Source organism: Athene cunicularia, assembly GCF_003259725.1.
Source record: "Athene cunicularia isolate RWA chromosome 3 unlocalized genomic scaffold, athCun1 chr3_part1, whole genome shotgun sequence".
In the NCBI taxonomy this organism is placed as follows: Eukaryota; Metazoa; Chordata; class Aves; order Strigiformes; family Strigidae; genus Athene; species Athene cunicularia.
Genome location: NW_020799097.1, coordinates 113,482,392 through 113,490,090, shown reverse-complemented (window position 1 = coordinate 113,490,090; position 7,699 = coordinate 113,482,392).

Genomic DNA, 7,699 nt, shown 5'->3' with positions numbered 1-7,699 from the left:
TCTGCGGACCCGGGAGCACCCCGGGAGACACCCCTGCACGCACAGGGCCCCGCGAGCACCCTGCACCCTCACAGCCTTGGGAACACCCCTGGCACTCACACGGGTACACTCCACCCAGAGATACACCTACCCAAATGCGCCCCTGTGTCCCCTCAGCCCTGGAAACACCCCCCCTGCACCCCCAGAGTCACCCCCAGAGATACGCCCTGCGCCCACAGCACCCCGGGAACACCACCTGCACAGTCACGCAGGCAGAGGTGCACCCCTGCACACACCCTCAGATCACCACAGATGTGTGTGCGCAGCCTATGTACTTTAACACACATGGCAACACTCACACATGGCACACACACTGTCCTGTCAACAACGGATGTCCCCTGCCACACGCTTGGACACCAGCCACAAAGTCAGCACATCAGTGGCACAGTCCTCAAACCGCGTGCCCAGCCCTCATGCACAGACAGCGCTTGTGGCAAACTCGTTGTGCCCTTGCACACCGCCACGTGTCATACCCCTGTCCTCCCTTTCTCTGAATGGGGTAAGTCTCTCTAGGTGGGTACACATCCACTTCTTGCTTGGCAGCCCTGCAAGCATCGTCACTACCACAACACGGACATCCTGGCTTTGGTACCACAACGCTTCTTCTTCCATCAGATTTAACCCTGACTTTATAGTGCAAACCCTCCACAACAAGCAGCAAGATTTTACAGCAGGTAACACAGACCTTCTTCACTGTGCAGAGCAGGGACTTCATTTGCTGGCATGAAGAAATTAATTCTTTCAGGTGGTTTGGTCTAGCCTCTCAGCACTGAGTTTGAAAACTTATATTGGAGAGACAAGGTCTGGCCATCCTTAAGAAGTGCCAAACTACTTGAGCACCAACTCAACTCATTCCCAGAGTTTGGGCAGACAAAGCACATTTCATCTTCATGATTAAAAACTTGAACCTACACTTCATGCTAAGCTGAAGCTTGTTCTGGCAGCAGTAGAGACAAGTAGCGTTTTTTATAAATTTTTTCCTAGCCTTGAATAATCACCAGACACTTTATCTAGGTAAAGAATACAGATTTTATCAGGATTTGGATTTCTGACACGTCTGACATTCGCAGCTGTGTTTTATAGTTAACGTACAGGAATAAAAATACTCTTTAACTTCCTTGTAAATTTGGCATTACTGAACTGCTAATACAGTTCGGTATTTCTTCCTTGTATTTTGAATGTCGGTGTTTCTGTTCGCCCAAGTGAGGAGCTACAAACAGCCACACGTGTGCCACCTGGTGCCAGACAGGAGTATGGATAGCTCTTGGGCTTTCCCTTGGTTTGCTGAAGGATTGCTCAAAACTTTTTTATCAGAGTACTTATATGCAAACCACACGCTTCTCCCCGAGATTTCAGATCAATACTTTTCACCAAACAAGCAAATGAGTTGTCAAAAATACTAAGCATGAATTTAAATTCTTTGGCCTGAAACCCTAGCTGCTTAGTTTGCAGACCTTGAAATCTTCTGGGAATAGTGCCCTTCTCTGGTTTTCTTCCACAGAAGGCTGATTTTCCTTTTCCACCACCAAATTTTATTTTTCTCGTTCTTCACCACACCACCCTCCACCGTCAAGTTTTGACTGTCTTTCTCCTCAATGCAAGCCATGACTATCATCAATACAACCTGGATGTAGTTCAGTTTGGAGGCCACCCATCACCCCATCCAGCTGGGCTGCTGGGCAGGACAAGCACAACCCCAAATCTCCTTTCTTGTCTCCAAGAGAGATGAGGAGAGGGGAGATGAGTCCCTGTAATTTTGCAATGTCTACTTGTTCTAGCTATGACTTTCTGTCAGTGAAGGCTGGCATCGGGCTGTTGACTTTTGAGAAGTGAGGTGCTACAGCAATTCTTATTATGAAGTACATTGCTTGAGTATGCCAGGAAAGGCTGGTGCTGGATAAAAGATGGGTCATGGAATTGCCTCCTGCATTCACTGTGTCTCCATTTGGAAGACCCTCCTGGCATTATGGAGTCCGAACAGAGATGTTGGTGTTACCAGCTCTGTAGAAGTCCAGATACTGTGATTTGCAAAGCCACCTCTGTGTGGCAGCTCCCAAAGGCTGCCAGGGCAGAAGAAATCATTGTCTGCGGCAGTCAAGTCCTTTGGCATGGCCTTCCAGTCCAGATAGGCAACCTCACTGCCCTGCAAGAGATTTTAGCAGCTAAGACTCACCTGCTGAATCGCTGCAACCCTTGGCATATATTAAGGGTCTTCTGTGCTGATATCATGGCAGGCACTGATGAACCAAGGCAGTAGTGGTTTGAGCAGGGGGTGAGTTTGGCTGCACATATCTGTTGATCAGAGCTGTAGCTAAAAAAATCAAAAACAAACCCAGAAAACCCAACCTCTCGCATCTTTCTGCTCCTATTCTTACTGCTATCAGCAGTTATTTATTGGCCTCATCTTTGATTCCTGCCAACATACAAAAGACTTACTCAATGTGGTGTGCAGGGCCTAAAAGTGCCAGCATAAAGCTGAGCACAGGCAGAGGTGTTTGCAGGATGGGGCACAGGATTTTCATCCCTGCTGGGTTAAAGAGCACCAGGCATCCTCGCAAGCCTGGCTGGCTTTTCCACATCCATCTCTGATCCCCTGGAGACAGTTTGAAGCCACAGCCTACAGCTGAACCTGTGCTGGTTAGAGCCAGCAGTCCATCAGGCAGGCTAATCCCAGTCACAGCCTCCACGCCATAGTAACTGTCCATGGGGTCATTTTGCATTTACCCCACAGATCACCTCTTGCTCTCTCTGGCGTGACAGCCAGGAGAGCACCAGTCCTGTGCCACTGGGGAGAGAGAGTATCAGGGGATTTCTGCTTGTGCCCCTCTCCCAAGCACAGCTACCCTATCGGCACACACACCCATGCCTTCTGACTGCTTTGCTTTGCTTTGCCTTTCTATCTTTTCTGTCAAAGCAGGTATCTGACATGAGTTATGTTTTCCAGTTGCCCATCCCCCTATTTTTCCCTTAATGGCCTAAAAAGGAGAGTAAGAAGATGATGAAATCCGTGACTTGTGGGAGACATCGGCCTGTCAACCTTGCACAGCCTCTGAGAAACAGCTAGGCTTTGATGAGAAACAGGCCTTGGAAGAAAGATAAGAAACTGCTGAGTTGTGCCAAGGTGACAGGGAAAAACAACGGACAGCTGCAACACTGAACTGTGGAAAAGTACTAAACTGTGAGAAGTTACTGCCGCGTGAACCGTGCGTGAACAAGAAGGTGACTGGTCTGTACAGTGCGTGTTAGAGGGGTCTTATGCTGATAGGAGAAAAGGTTGATAGCTGTCTAATTGCTGATTTGCTAATTATGAAGAACTTTACCAACAACATGCGAGAGCATGAGTATGTACCATTGTAACAATAAACTCTCTCTTTCCTTCTGCACGTCACAGAGTCCGTGTCTCAGTTGCCACAATGACTGCCACTTCGTTATCACTGTTCTGCTCCTAACTGTACTTTCCAGCGGTCTTCCCACATGGCATGCACACAGATGATATTTAGCTCCACAGAGAAATACAGAGCCAGGCAAAAACATAATTATAGAGCCATGCACACACTGGTCTGTGTTAGAAATCTTCCCAAGACACAATTAACCCAGATTTTAAGAAAATCTTTTGGTCATTTTCAGCTACATTTGGGCCTGCAGATGAAATTGGACGTGTTCTGAGATGCCTGATCCAGTGAGTTTGTGGATCCATTCAGCTCCATCTGCAGAGGAGGCTGAGGGAGGTTTAGAGCAGGGATGAAATAAAACTAAAATGCAGTTGTTCAGGTACCACTTTAACTCAGTGGCACAGATCAGCAACAGGAACTATGGCAGGTTTGAAGGCACAGAGTACTGAAGCTAATTGGGGATGTGAACCTTTGCCAGATCTGCTCACATCTAGCCATACCTGAAATAAAGGTCTAAACAGTGTGAAAAATAAAGATTTGCTGTATTTCCATTTATGAATGTGTAATAAATGTCCAGTAAGTGACAAGGGAGAAAAATAATACTTAGAAATGTCCAGATAAGTAAAGTGCTTTTAGACAGATGCAAGGAGACTGAAAAACATCTCTAGCCTTGTCTCGCAAACCTTTAACTCATGAGATGGCACATATTTCCCTTAAAATGGCTGCAACGTTTGTATTTTCTTTACACAGTACAAACAACACTTAAAAGTGTTAAAAAAATCATAGACAAAAATGCCTTTCCCTCCCAAGAATATTTCAGGAAGTGTGATATAAAGTCATGATGAGGCTGTTGAAGACCCAGTGCCCAGCTGAGCACAGAGGCAGATGCAGCACATGGTGCCTGCCTGGGTGGAGCATGCAGCACAGGACCAAGGTGCAGAACCCAGCCCTGCACCAAGAAACAGGAGAGCATGAACATCTGCCATGCGAGGTCTGTCTGCAGTGCATGGGACAGGACACGGCTGCCCCATGCACAGTGGCACTGGAGGATGCAGGAGCACCCCACAGGGTGCCAGCATGAAGGCACCTGGTGCTCCTTCAGGCCATCTGTCTGGAGCCCATGGAAGACATGTCATGTTTGGCACCAGGGAACGAATGCCTCAATGGCACTGCTCAGAGCCAGTACCTAGAGTAGTGTCGCATCCTTCTCCTCTGGAGACTCCTTGGCAGCACTGGTATGGTATCAGTGAGTAGCAAAAGAGATCACTGCTTTTTCTGGGTATCTTTCCCTGCTAGTGCCCATACTCTCCAATGCACTTGTCATTAGCCTGACCAGGCCATCAGTTGTCCCACCCTCAAGAGTTTCCCTCTCAAGGCTGAATTTCAAACCAAAGTGATCCAGTGCTGTTGTTGCTATTCATTAACACTGAACTTTCCTTACCATTTGGCTCCTCTCCTGCACCAGTACAGTCTGCACTGTTTTCTCTATGTGCTTTGTTCCAGAAAGACCTCGCTGATGAAGATATCCACCCTGAGGGGAGACTGAAGGCTTCAGCACCAAACTCTTCCATCCCCTCCAGCTTGGCACCGATGCTCTGGGCTCAGTGTCCACATGTGGGAGAGATCCACTCATGGACAGACAATTGCCTAATAGAAACAACTGAGGAATTTAGGAAGCCACCAGCTCTCACTCGACTTCTGCTTCAGCTCATTGGGTGGTATTGCCTTCTCCTTTCAATTAAGGTTAAAGAGACAGAAGTTGCAACATGAATGCGATTGCATGAAGAACTGCTTTCCCAGGAGAGAGGTGAAGGGACCTAGAGAAGCTATGGTCTCTTCATCCCTGGAGAACTTCCAAACTGGCCTGAACAAGTCCCTGTTCTAATTCTGAAGCTAGCCCTGCCAGCAAGGCAAGGCTGTCCCCAGCCAGGGCCCAGTATTGGAGTACCCAAACAAGGTGGATGTAGCATTGGTAGACAGGTTCAACCAAGAGCTTAAGTCATCAGGCAAGTTTGTGGTGATGAGACAGGTATTAGGTCAAGCCAGGTAGTCAATCTACAGACCATGATCAGGTCCAGTGATGGTAGCCTGGCTCAGACAGTGTCCAGTGATTCCTGGGCAGGCCCATACTGACAAGACAGCTTCAAACTCAAGCCAGGAAGTCCATCCACAGGCCAGGGTCCATGGACAGGTCCAGCTGTGGCTGAGTTGAAGATCAGCACAGGGACTGAAGACTAAGCTGAAATGGAGCCCATGGGCAGAGTGTGGGTGGAGCCCCTGGTGAGGCCAGTAAGGGCCATTAAGTCTTATTACTGCATTCAAGAGACTGACATTCTCTTCCAATCCAACTCTGCTGCTTGATGCTTCACCAGCCCTCTGAAAAAGGGGTCTGAAGGGCACCAAGAAGCATGCGAAAGGGCCTTTGCAGGAGAAGACAGCCCCCCCACTTTATCTTTTTGTTTTGCTCGCTTCCTTTGAGCCCTCTAGAACCTAGCACCGGGAGCCAGTGCTTGGCGACACAAGTGATGGGAACTTGACTTGCAGCACAGAGAGATCATGTGGCAACTGTCAATCATCTGTGAATCATAGACCTAGAGTGACAAGGGCCTGGGCGTGAGGATGCCACTGCCTTTGAAGGGTTTTGTTACACCCTGGGACCTGATGGATAGGCTGCTGCAGGGTTGGAGAATCTCTGAAGTCTCTGCAGGATGCTTCCACTGAGCAAGCCCTCGATGCAGGAGGCACAGGGCCACTTTCAGCTAGTGGAGGAACATCATGGGGGCCTGATAGCCCTGTTCTCCCTAGTCTGAGTGGCTGGGGGTGGCCACAGTTGTGGTGGATTTGCCTTTGAGCAGGCACGTCTGCAGGGATGTCAATCTTCATAACATATCCCCCTCATTACCACACTGGCCCCCAGGGACTGCCTTGGGAGGGAGAAGAGTCCTGGCTAGGAGATACATCTTACAAGGTATTGGGGAGAAATGCAGACCTGTGGAAGCTGTTGTGACATCCCACCTATGAGATCAGATGGGAACCTCCAGCTAGGGACTGACAATGGGTTGGGTCACTCTGGTGGGGACAGGGAGAAGACATGGGTGTGTCACAAGTCTGTGGAGAGGGTTTGGGAGCAGCGCCCCTTGCAGTGTTGCATGAACATCTGCAGAGCACAGGACAGTGCCCATCCATAGTTCAGGACACAGGTACAAGGTACAGCTGGGGATATTGGGGATTTGCAGTGCACATCTGGGATGAAAGTGCACAACCGTGCACACTGCACAGCACATCTGTAGGAGATGCATGCTTATCTGCTCTCCAAGTATAAGGTGAGGAGCAGTGAGCTGGAGCATGGAAAATGGCATGTCCCTAGAGCAGGGGCACAGCTGTGTACCTCGGGGTGGGGGAACACAACTGCCCAGGGACAGGCAAAATGTTCAGCTGCGAGCAGGGAAAGGCTCACTTGTGTGAGCCATTTCTGTGTGTGGTGCAGTTTTAGTAGCACTGCTGCTGCACCCAGCTGTGGCCTGTGGGGCCTGTTCCTGGCCCTGGCAGGGCAGGACCCAAGCTCTGTGCAGATGGGGATGGTTCTGGTTCCAGTGGTGCAGTGTCCAGCCCAATGCTGGTGGTGCTGGTCCTGGTTCCAGCACAGTGTCCAGCTCAGATTACGATGCTGCTGACACTGGCAGTGCAGTGTAGCGCACCAGTCCCTTGCTGGTGGTGCTAGAGCTGGTCCTGGCCCCAGAGCACTGGAGTAAAAAAAAAAAACCAAGGCCAGCACTGCTGGGGTTGGCTCCATCGCCAGATTTGGGCAGTGCCAGCCCCACGCTGGTGATGCGGCCAGTCCCGGTAAAACGCAACACAGCCCCAGGCAGATGCGCTGACTCTGCTCTCGGTCCCAGCAGCTCAGTGCCCAGCACCACGCTGAAGGTGCTGGTGACGGTCCCAGGTGAGGTGGGACAGTCCTGGTGAGACAGTCCCGGGGTGCTGGTCCCGGTCAAAGCGCAGCACCTGGCCCTGTGCAGACAGTGCCGGCGCTAGTCCCAGTCCCCGGGCTGGGCAGTCCCCAGCCGCATGCTGGTGATGCCAGTGCCGGTCCCAGCAGTGCAGAGACGAGCCTTGCAGCAGCGCTGTCCTGGCAATGCCGTGATCGTGCCTGCGGTGCCGGTGCCGTTTCCGACCCCACGCCAGTGCGGTGCCCGGCGTCCCGTGTCCCGGCGCGCTGCAGTGCCCAGTCTCGTGTGCCGGCAGCGCGGTGCCCGGTGGTGGTGCCA